The 10,404-nt window shown below is 34.7% G+C and overlaps 1 pseudogene; it reads right to left on the bottom strand.

Moving 5' to 3' along the window:
• Positions 1-302: 302 nt before the first annotated feature.
• Positions 303-6,100, bottom strand: LOC118905758 (annotated as a pseudogene).
• Positions 6,101-10,404: the final 4,304 nt, after the last annotated feature.

Here is a 10,404-nt window from a genome sequence, read left to right as displayed (position 1 = left end):
GATATAAATATATATAAGTAAAGTTTTTGAGACAAGAAAACATAACTGTGCTCCTTTCACTGTTGTGTCATTTGCTAAGTGTTTTGAATCATTTAAAATCGGATAAAAATGTCATATTTGAGGCTTCATGCTTTTAGTGTATATTTTGTTGGTAGAGGTGTTTTCACAGCAGCAGAATTTATATTTTCTTGGCAAAACTTCTCATGTGTCAGTACTTTTAATATTGTATACATCAAATTACAGTAAAAAGACAACTATAAACAAGGTGCAGTTCCTCTACTTTAATTAACCACACACCTCTATTATAGTAAGCCAAAATTATATTCCACCATCAAGTGGGGTTCTTTCATTACATCATTTTGTGATGGATCATTAAAAATATCTTGAAAACCAATAGCTTCATCATTACCCCTCAACATATCCAGTGAAAGATCTGAGCTAGGAAAAAATGGAAGATTCTGAACATGCTCCACTGCACTGAATTCCATTTGTAATTCTATTAGAGCAAATAGACCCTGGATGTTTCTTAATGTGGATTAATTCATTTTATTTCCATTGAGCATTTTATTTTGGTATACTAGTCAGCTGGGGCTGCCATAACAAAATACCACCAACTAGGTGGCCTAAACAATAGACATTTATTTTCCCACATTCTGAAGGTTGAAATCAAGATGCTGGCAGGGTTGGTTTCTCCTAAGGTCTCTGTCCTTGGCTCACAGACAGCTGCCTTCTCATTGTGTCCTCACTTGGCCTTTGTGTAAATCTCTGGTGTCTCTTCCTCTTCTTCTAAGGATATCAGTCATTGGATTAGGGTCCTTATGACTTCATTTAATCTTAAGTACCTTCTTAAAGGCCCTATCTCCAAATACAGTCACCTTGGGAGTTAGGGCTTCAATATATGAATTTGGGTAATACTGTTCAGTACATAACAAGCTGAAAAGTTTTTTTTCTAATAATTCAAGAGGATGACTGGGCAAAAGTTAATTTTTCACATAAGAAAAATATTTTGAAGGAAGATCATGACTTTCAAAAGGTCCACTTGCTGAAAGTTCAGTAACTGGAATACTATCCATTAGCTGAGATCCAAGTCCTCTGGCATTCACTTCCAGCCTGCTCTGCACACAGCCACTCAGCCCCCTGATGTCAGCCAGCCCCTCACTTCTAATTCTGGGAGTTAATTCCTCACATCTGCTGGCACATGCTTTTTTTTTTTTTAATATGCACAGATTTGTGGTCAAAAAGATTTAAAAGTTACAGATAGCAAATAAACATACGAAAAGATGCTTCATATCATATATCATTAGGGAAATGCAAATTAAAACAACAATGAGATACCATTACACACCTATCAGAATGGCTAAAACCCAGAACTGACAACGCCAGATGCTGATGAAGTATGGAGCATCAGGAATTCTTATTTATTTCCAGTAGAAGTGCAAAATGATACAGTCACTTTGGAAGACAGTTTGGTGGCTTCTTACAAAACTAAACATACTCTTACCATACAACCCAGCAAATGCACTCCTTGGTATTTACCCAAAGGGGTTGAAAATGTATATCCACACAAAAACCTGTACATGGATGTTTACTGCATCTTTATTCATAAACGCCAAAACCTGGAAGTGACCAAGATGCCCATCAGTAGGAGAATGGATAAATAAACTGTGGTGCATCCAGGCAAGAAAATATTATTTAGCACTAAAAACAAATAGCTATCAAGCCATTAAAAGACATGAAGTAAACTTAAACGCATATTACTAAGTGAAAGAAGCCAATCAGAAAAAGTTACGCAGTGGACTCCTCTGGTGGCACAGCGGTTAAGAATCGTCCTGTCAATGCAGGGGACACGGGTTCAATCCCTGCTCCAGGAAGATCCCACATGCTGCGGAGCAACTAAGCCCTTGCTCCACAAGTACCGAGCCTGTGCTCTAGAGCCCGCGAGCCACAACTACTGAAGCCCGCGCACCTAGACCCCGTGCTCTGCAACAAGAGAAGCCACCACAATGAGAAGCCCGTGCACCGCAACAAAGAGTAGTCCCTGCTCGCTGCAACTAGAGAAAAAGCCAGCGCGCAGCAACAAAGACCCAACGCAGCCTAAATAAATAAATAAATAAATAAATAAATAAATAAATTTAATTAAAAAAAGAAAAAGTTACGTACTGTATGATTCTAACTATATGATATTCAGAAAAGAGACAAACTATGGATATGTTCAGTAGTTGCTTAGAGGGAAAGGAGACATGAATAGGTGAAGCACAGAGGATTTTTAGGGCAGTGCAAATACTCTGTATGATGCCATAATGATGTATACATTTCATTATACATTTGCCAAAATCCATAGAATGCACAACACCAAGAGTGAATCTTAATGTAAACTATGGACTTTAGGTAACTATGATATATCAATGTGGGTACATCAATTATAACAAATGTGCCATTCTGGTGAGGGGTGTTGATAATGGGGGAAGTTACGCATGCCTGGGGACAAGGCATATGGGAAATCTCCATACTTTCTGCTCGATTTTGCAGTGATCATAAAGCTGTTCTAAAAAACAAAGTCTATTTTTAAAAAATAATAAAATTTTAAAAGTTTTAAAAATTTGAATCCCACCCCTTTTATTTACTGTGTGATTTTGAACAAATTAATTAGTATCTTTGTAGTCCAGTATACCTATCTGGAAAATGGAATAATAAAAGTATTTGCTTTTCAGAATGATTAAGGATAATTTTAAATGAAAAAATAAGGATTTTACAAAATGCTTTCAGATACTGATTTGTACTAAATTGATGGGAGGCTTTCAGCTGGGACATAAGTGAAAAACAGTGCAAATAGGAGGCCATTTATTCCTTTATACTACTTCTATAAGGGGAATCATAGAAATATTTCTTTCTAATGATTATTTTATAGATTCTTGAGATCTAGATATAAGATTTATGTCTATAATAATCTTGCTTAATTAAAAAATAATCACTGTTTTCAAGAAGCAATATATATTCATGGTACAAATTTTAAACTTAACTAAATCATACATGGTGAAAAGAAATTCCCCCTACTCCCTTCTTCATCATATATATATATATATATATATATATATATATGTGTGTGTATATTCTATATAGATGACCTAGTTTTATTAGTAAGAACTTTGGTAAAATTTTTTTACTTAAAAATAAAAGATTTGCCAGAGCAATGTATTACTTCCTTTACATACCTTTCCCTTAATTTTCAAAACATCATTTCTAATAAACTCATATTCCCACTGTGTAAAGAAACCGATATTTAAAGTGATTAAGAAGTTGCTCAGAACTGTGAGTTAGGATTTATCCCATATCTACGTGATTGTGATGCCAAAACCAAAGGCTTTTAATTTGACTAATCAGCTTTATTAATGCTGAGTCCCTGAGTAAAGATTCAATTTATTCTCTTACCTAAAATAACATTTTCTAATTTTTAAGAAGTTTTACTTTGATTTTCTTTGTTCCCTATACCCATCTTTCTCCCTTGCCACCTCCCTAAACCTCCTAAGAATTGTCATTTTCTAGGATTTCAGGATGAGACTCTGTACAATCACATTTTTCACTTTTTCTAACTTTAGAAATGTGGTAGTCAATGACAAGTTTAGACAGCTTTTCTTCAGATTCAATTTTGGTCATATACAAGGCTCATTCAGCCTTCTCAGGTCCTTTCATGAACAGTCTCAGAAGTAAGGCACCTTAGGTTTGATGTATTTCAAGTCTCATAAAATGCGCTGTTCACTTTCAAGTATGTTCATTCATAGCCATTCTCTTTCTTTACCTCAGTCAAGAGAGGTATTCCTATAAAAGAATTTCGAACCTACCACTGTTAATTCCGTATGAATACTGCAAGGAGATGATAGAAATATCCAAAGGAAGCACCATTTTAGCACCGGGCTAAAACAAAATAAAATGTCAAGTCATATTTGTCTCCTTCGTTTCTTCCATCTATTTATTATTAAGCACAGATACTAAAAAAACCCCCAAAAATCCTAAGAGCTAATATGTGATTTCAGAGCTTTCTGTCTTTCAAATAACTTACAATAACTGGTGTGTCCATAAGACAGTGCGATATAATGGAAAGCATAGTAGCTGGATGAGCTCCAGTTCTTACTAATGGATGATCCTAGGCATCCATTCACTAGTCTTCAGCTTCCATAAAATCATTCTAATATCTACTGGGGCTATTTAGAAGCTTCAGTGGTATGTATTAAATGTTTTATAAACTGTAAAACACGTAAAGTGGAGGATATATTATCTCTGAAAAAGGTATGTTTTTTGGTAAGAGAGTTTTGCCACAAAACCTCATTCCTTTTTCACTGCACTTAAGAATCCATACAAATATTTAAAATTAGTTTCAAATTTGGCATATGAATTTTATCCATGGCTGGGAAGATGGAAAGGTAACATCATGACAGAGTCATGCAAGTTCTAGGAAGAATGACTCTGTGAATTTTAGCAGCATCTTCTAGAGTGCTAGGGGTAGAGTGATAAAACTCAAAGAAACTTTATCAGAAGGGGAATCGAGAATAAGAGATATAAAGTTCCATGTCTAAAGCAACAAAAATAATCAACTATACTCCAATATAAAATAAAGGTTTTTCAAAAAGCAACAAAAATAATTATTGGTGAAAACTCTACAACCCAAAACCCAAGGCTGCCAGATAAGCTTTTCCTTTTCTCAACACTGATACGTACTATCTCCAAAACTCTCATGTTGGAGTCTCAGGTAATGGATAACTCAGCAGTGGGAAATATATGGGAACAGACAGCTCTGACCAGCCTAACTCAATTCATACCATAAATGTAACTCTCAAGAGTAGTTCTGATGCTAACTAACCTTCTGGGATTTTCAGCTTGGAGACAGATGCCCAACAACCTGTATCTATAAATAGTAAGAATACATGTGGGAGCTAATCACTTTTTCTTGTTTCCACCTTCAACATTTTTGATATTTTATTTTATTGTTTTTGTTAATTGCTACTTTGAAAGCACATATGCAGAATAATAAAGAAATTTCAGAAAATCAGTATCGGGCCTGAAGATAACGTTCATTCACTGAGTGAGTGCTAAACTGGACAATTAATGAATGAGGAACGAAGATAGCTTTATAAGGTAAATAGTTCTTTCCTTTTCTAAAGATAAATGAGAGTTCTTTAAGTCTTAGCTGATGTCTTGGGACCAAAGAAAAATGCAAATATAAACCTGTCTTTATTTTTTAAATAGATGTATTCCTAGCCTGTGCAACTGACTACTTTATAAATCTAACATATTTTTCTGAGTTAATTAAAGGGGCTTGATATTCACATTTCAAAAGTTGAATACTCTTTAAAAAATTTTTTTGTTTTATTTTTTAGCCACGTTGCACAGCATGTGGGATCTTAGTTCCCCCACCAGGGATCGAACCTGCACCCCCTGAATTGGGAGCTCAGAGTTTTAACCACTGGACTGCCAGGGAAGTCCCTGAATACTCTTTTAATGTGGATAAATATTATTAAATATATCTTGTCTATAAATTTAGGTTTTTTTTCTTTTTTTTAAACTTTGGATTTATTTATTTATTTATGGCTGTGTTGGGTCTTCGTTTCTGTGCGAGGGCTTTCTCTAGTTGCGGCAAGTGGGGGCCACTCTTCATCGCGGTGCGCGGGCCCCTTATTATCGCGACCTCTCTTGTTGCGGAGTACAGGCTCCAGACGCACAGGCTCAGTAATTGTGGCTCACGGGCCTAGCTGCTCCGTGGCATGTGGGATCTTCCCAGACCAGGGCTCGAACCCATGTCCCCTGCATTGGCAGGCAGATTCTCAACCACTGCGCCACCAGGGAAGCCCCTTTTTTCTTAAATTGATAAAGTCTGGTAGCTTTACTAACTCTTCAACATATACAAACAAGACTACTTGAGATAAAGCATTTTTGTCACTGCCACATTTATTCAGCATACTGTAAACTGTCAGTATGACATGAGGTAGTGAAAACAATTTTGGCATTCATCTTCACATTGCATAAACACTGAGGGAGTTGAAACCGGGAAGCTCTAATTTAGACAAGCTGACCAGCAGTTACCAATTTCTAAGGAATAAAGCTCCATTTTCACGTGTTGGACCAGAGGAAAGAAGTTCCCAGAAAACTTGACAACACCCTTAGATCTCATCTTAACTTCCCCCAAACTTTGTGTTGTGGATAAATCCTTTAATATTTTGGGGCCTCTAATGTGCAAAATGAGGAGGTTGAAGACATTGGTCCCCAAGTTCTTTACTACAAAGCTCCTTTTAAAATTTTATTTAACTACTTTAAAAACTAATTTTAGACTTACATAAGTGTTCAAGAGTAGTACAAAGAGTTTTCTTCTACCTCTCGTGCTGCTTCTTCTAATGTTATCTTACACAACCATAGTAAAATGATAGAGAACAGGAAATTAACATTGACACAATGTTATTAGCTAAACTACACCAACTTTCCACTAATGTAATTTTTCTTTTCCAGCATTCTATACAGGATCTTGTATTATATTTAGTTGTTATTTATACTTGTTATACAATCTGTAGCAGTTCTTCAGCTTTCCTTGCCTTTCATGCTTATGACACTTTTGAAGAGTATTCATCAACAATTTTGTAGAATGCCCATAAATTGGGGATCATCTGGTGTTTTCACAGTTTGAGGTTATACATTGTCATCAAAAATACTACAAACAATGTTGTACCCTTCTCAGTGCTTCACATCAAGGGCTTCGTGATGTCAGTATGTCTTATTCCTAGTGATGTTTACCTGGATCGCTAGGTTAAGATGGTATCCGCTGGGTTTCTCCAATATAAAGTTACCGTCCTTCCCTTTGTAGTTGGTAAGTATCTTGGGGGGCATACCTGAGACTATGTAAATCTTTTCCTCCTCAAACCTTTTCCCAAGATTTCCCTAATTTTAGTATTCATTGGTGGATTTTTGTCTGTAACAATTATGACTGTAGTTATTGCCTCATGATGATCCTTTATTTCCTTTCTTCCTTCTATATGTTTTCATTAGAATTCTACTGTAAGGAAGGTTTGTCATGTTTCCCCCATTTTTTAGTTAATCTGATTATTTATTTACATTAGTAAGGATACATGAATATGTATTTTACTCTATGAGTTATATTCCAATACTATCACTTTTTATTCTGTTGGGAAACTTATTCCAGTTTTGTCCATTAGGGCTCCTTCAGGGTGGCTCTTGTGTTGTTTCTTTTCTTTTTTTTTTTTTTTTTTTTTCCTTTGTAACACTTTCTTACTTTCTGGGATGAGAAGAAGTTTCAGACTCCTCTTGTATTTTCCTGCCCCAGTTCTGGAATCAAACAGTTATTCAAGGAGCCCTAGTTCCTTTTACTGGAGAATGGGGTTTATAAACCAAGATCTGGATCCTTGGCATGCTAATTGCTACTGGGATGTCATGGCTTCTAGGCCATATTAATAGACAGAACTAGGAAATATGTGTTTGTGTACTAACCCCTGCATGGGTGGATGCACACAAACACACACCATGTCTATTGTTCTGCCTATTAATCTATCAAAAACCATGAATTTATACTGATACCTCCAACTTAAATGCAACACCACGTGGTTCATTCTAGCCTCCCTTCTTTCCATATTTAGAAATTCTTTCTCCAAAAGTGAGAAATGAGAAATCTGGCTTTCATTACATCTACACTACATTTTCTTACTTATAAGTTTTTAGCATACACATAAAATAGTTTCAGAATTGCTAAATCATACCCCTACGAAAAACGTTTTTACTGACCAGAGTTTATCTTTACTTACAGTATTTTCCACAGTTACTTATATTAGTTCTTGACTTCTCCACTCCATTCAATGTGGATGTGTTATTCATTTGTAATGCAGTTAGGTTCACTTGTTAGTATCTGTATTCAATTTTTGTTTCCCACCACATCACGGTTGGTTTTAAATGTTTGTTTATTTTAGAGCACATGTGAATACTACCAGGGCCTTTTAAAATTATTATTATTTTCCCCAAAGCATTCATGTTTTAAAATTGTTGTCTAGGAAAAAATTTCATTTATTAAGTGGTCATTTTCCATTTCCCTGATTATTTTTTGTTTTAATTAAAGTCATAGAAAAGTACAAAGAGAGTTTCCAATGTTATCTCTGAGTTGATTTAAATTCTGACCAAAAGAAGAAAAATAATTAACAACAGCTGTCTCATACAGCATTACAATTTCTCATAATTATAACTGTTAAGCATAATCTTATGACTATAATTAAAATGCATAATTTTAATTGTTTTTCAAAAAGTACATTGCAAACAGTTCACTTTACTACTTCCAAAGGCACATAGACTAAAACACTGGACTAAAGAATTTCTAAGATTATATGCCCATTTATGATTCAATCCTGAGTCAGAAGAAGAGGCCTGATTTTCTGCACCGCACCTGACCCACAAAACCACTCTCCAGTGATAGACAGGGAAGGGAGGAATAGATGTAAATGACTAGCTGGACAAATAATTTTCCTATCTGTCAAAGGTCAAAGTTGATTAAAGTATATCATGAAATTAAAAACACTATATTTTGGTATGTGAAATGGAAATCACAATGATTCAAGTTATACAATACCTACAATTACACAAACTATTAAATTCTTAAAGTTAGAATTCCTCAGATTTAACAATATGAAGAGACTCTTAGAATGAAGTTGATGAGTTTGACAAGAAATTCTCTAAAAAATATGATTCATGTGTTACAGTTATTTTTAAGCAGAATATCCTCCCAAATAATTCATTTCCACCTCATTTTTTTAACATTTTGTGTACTTTCCTTTAAAATCTTTATTTGAATTTTACATCTTAACATTAGTCATGGGACAGTAATATAAAGAGAACACATTAGCCTGATTGATGGCTGGAGATTGACAAGTCTCATTGTCAGTTTGGTAGAATTGTACATGTATCTTAGCTCAGAATTTGAAATCTCCCTCAGAGATTGTGTGCTAATTAACAATGAACTGCAATATATTTTCATAATTTTGTCATTTGGTTGAATTCAGGTGAATCTAAGGTGCCAAATAAAGTTGCGAGTTGTGTTGAATACAAGCCCTGGCATTTTAGATGTCACATGCCCATCAGAGAACACTCAACCAATGGATACAATGGTGTCATTTTGGAGCATTCTCAGTTGGTACACAAAACTAGCAGTGATTACAGCAGGTTTTCTGATAGTAAAATATCACGATATTCCTAACAACACTGATAATAAATACACTCCTAGAAAAAATGAGTTACCTCAAGTCTGAGAATTGTGTTATATAGGAGAATATTGGTAGGATATGAACTTAAGTACAAATAATTCAGGAAATATTTCCACTAAAATTCTAAGTCCCACAATAATTTTTGTTTTCTTTGAGTTTAGGTAGTCTGTATTTTTTCAGAAATAGATTTTAAATGAGTAAAATGTCTTTCTTATAAGTTATATATATTTATATTTATATATATATATACATATATATATATATATTGCCAGAGAGAGGGAAAATACTTGCAAAGCTCTAAAAATGGTAATGATCTAAAATTTTTACTTGCCCTGACTTATCATAATTTCTAAATAATGTCTAATATCTATGACTATCCACAGTTTTCTAATATACCTATTGTTACTCAATGAGTTCATTAATTCAGAGAGTCGTGAAAATAGTCTTGACACTATTTTATTTTTCTTATATTGATGTAAAAAATGTTCACCAACTAGCATTTTAGTGTTAGGGACCACAATATTAAAAGCCTTTGGTACTTGCATATTCACAGTAATATCATGTTCTCTATTTTCTCACTGAAAGGATGAGAACCCTAAACTTTTAGTGACTAATAGAGTCCTTTATATTAACCTATAATTACATTCTAATGTAAGAATGTGCCCTGTTTTAGGTCTTACCCATCTCCTATCCTCTGATATCATCAGTTCAGTGACTTTTTCTTCCTTTACAAATGAAGACAAATAGTTCCCGTAATGGATTTCTACTACCTTTTTGAGTTTTATTTGCCATTGTAAATTTCTCACACTGAGTCACATTCACACACTCATTTAGTGTTTTTGTAAAGTTTCTAAGGTTTTAATTCTGGAAAGTATTATTCTGAAGATGACTCACATCAAGGACCACATGTTTCTGACTTGAAGTCTCAACAATAAAATCTCTAAAAGGACTACTTAGCCCAGACCTTGGCTTCTCAATACTATTCTCCAATAAAAGGAACTAGGTCTCCCTGGAAAATGGCTGATGTCAGAGATGGGGCACAGAAATGTACAACATGCCCCTGGAACATCTTGAATTGGCAATAAAAAAGTACATACACAAAAAGAAATGGGGGGCATGTTGAAAGAACACAGGAGCCAAATCAAAGGAGCTGCCAATGGCT

This window comes from Balaenoptera musculus, chromosome 13 (genome assembly GCF_009873245.2).
Source record: "Balaenoptera musculus isolate JJ_BM4_2016_0621 chromosome 13, mBalMus1.pri.v3, whole genome shotgun sequence".
Taxonomy (NCBI): Eukaryota; Metazoa; Chordata; class Mammalia; order Artiodactyla; family Balaenopteridae; genus Balaenoptera; species Balaenoptera musculus.
This window is presented reverse-complemented; position numbering and strand designations above follow the sequence as displayed.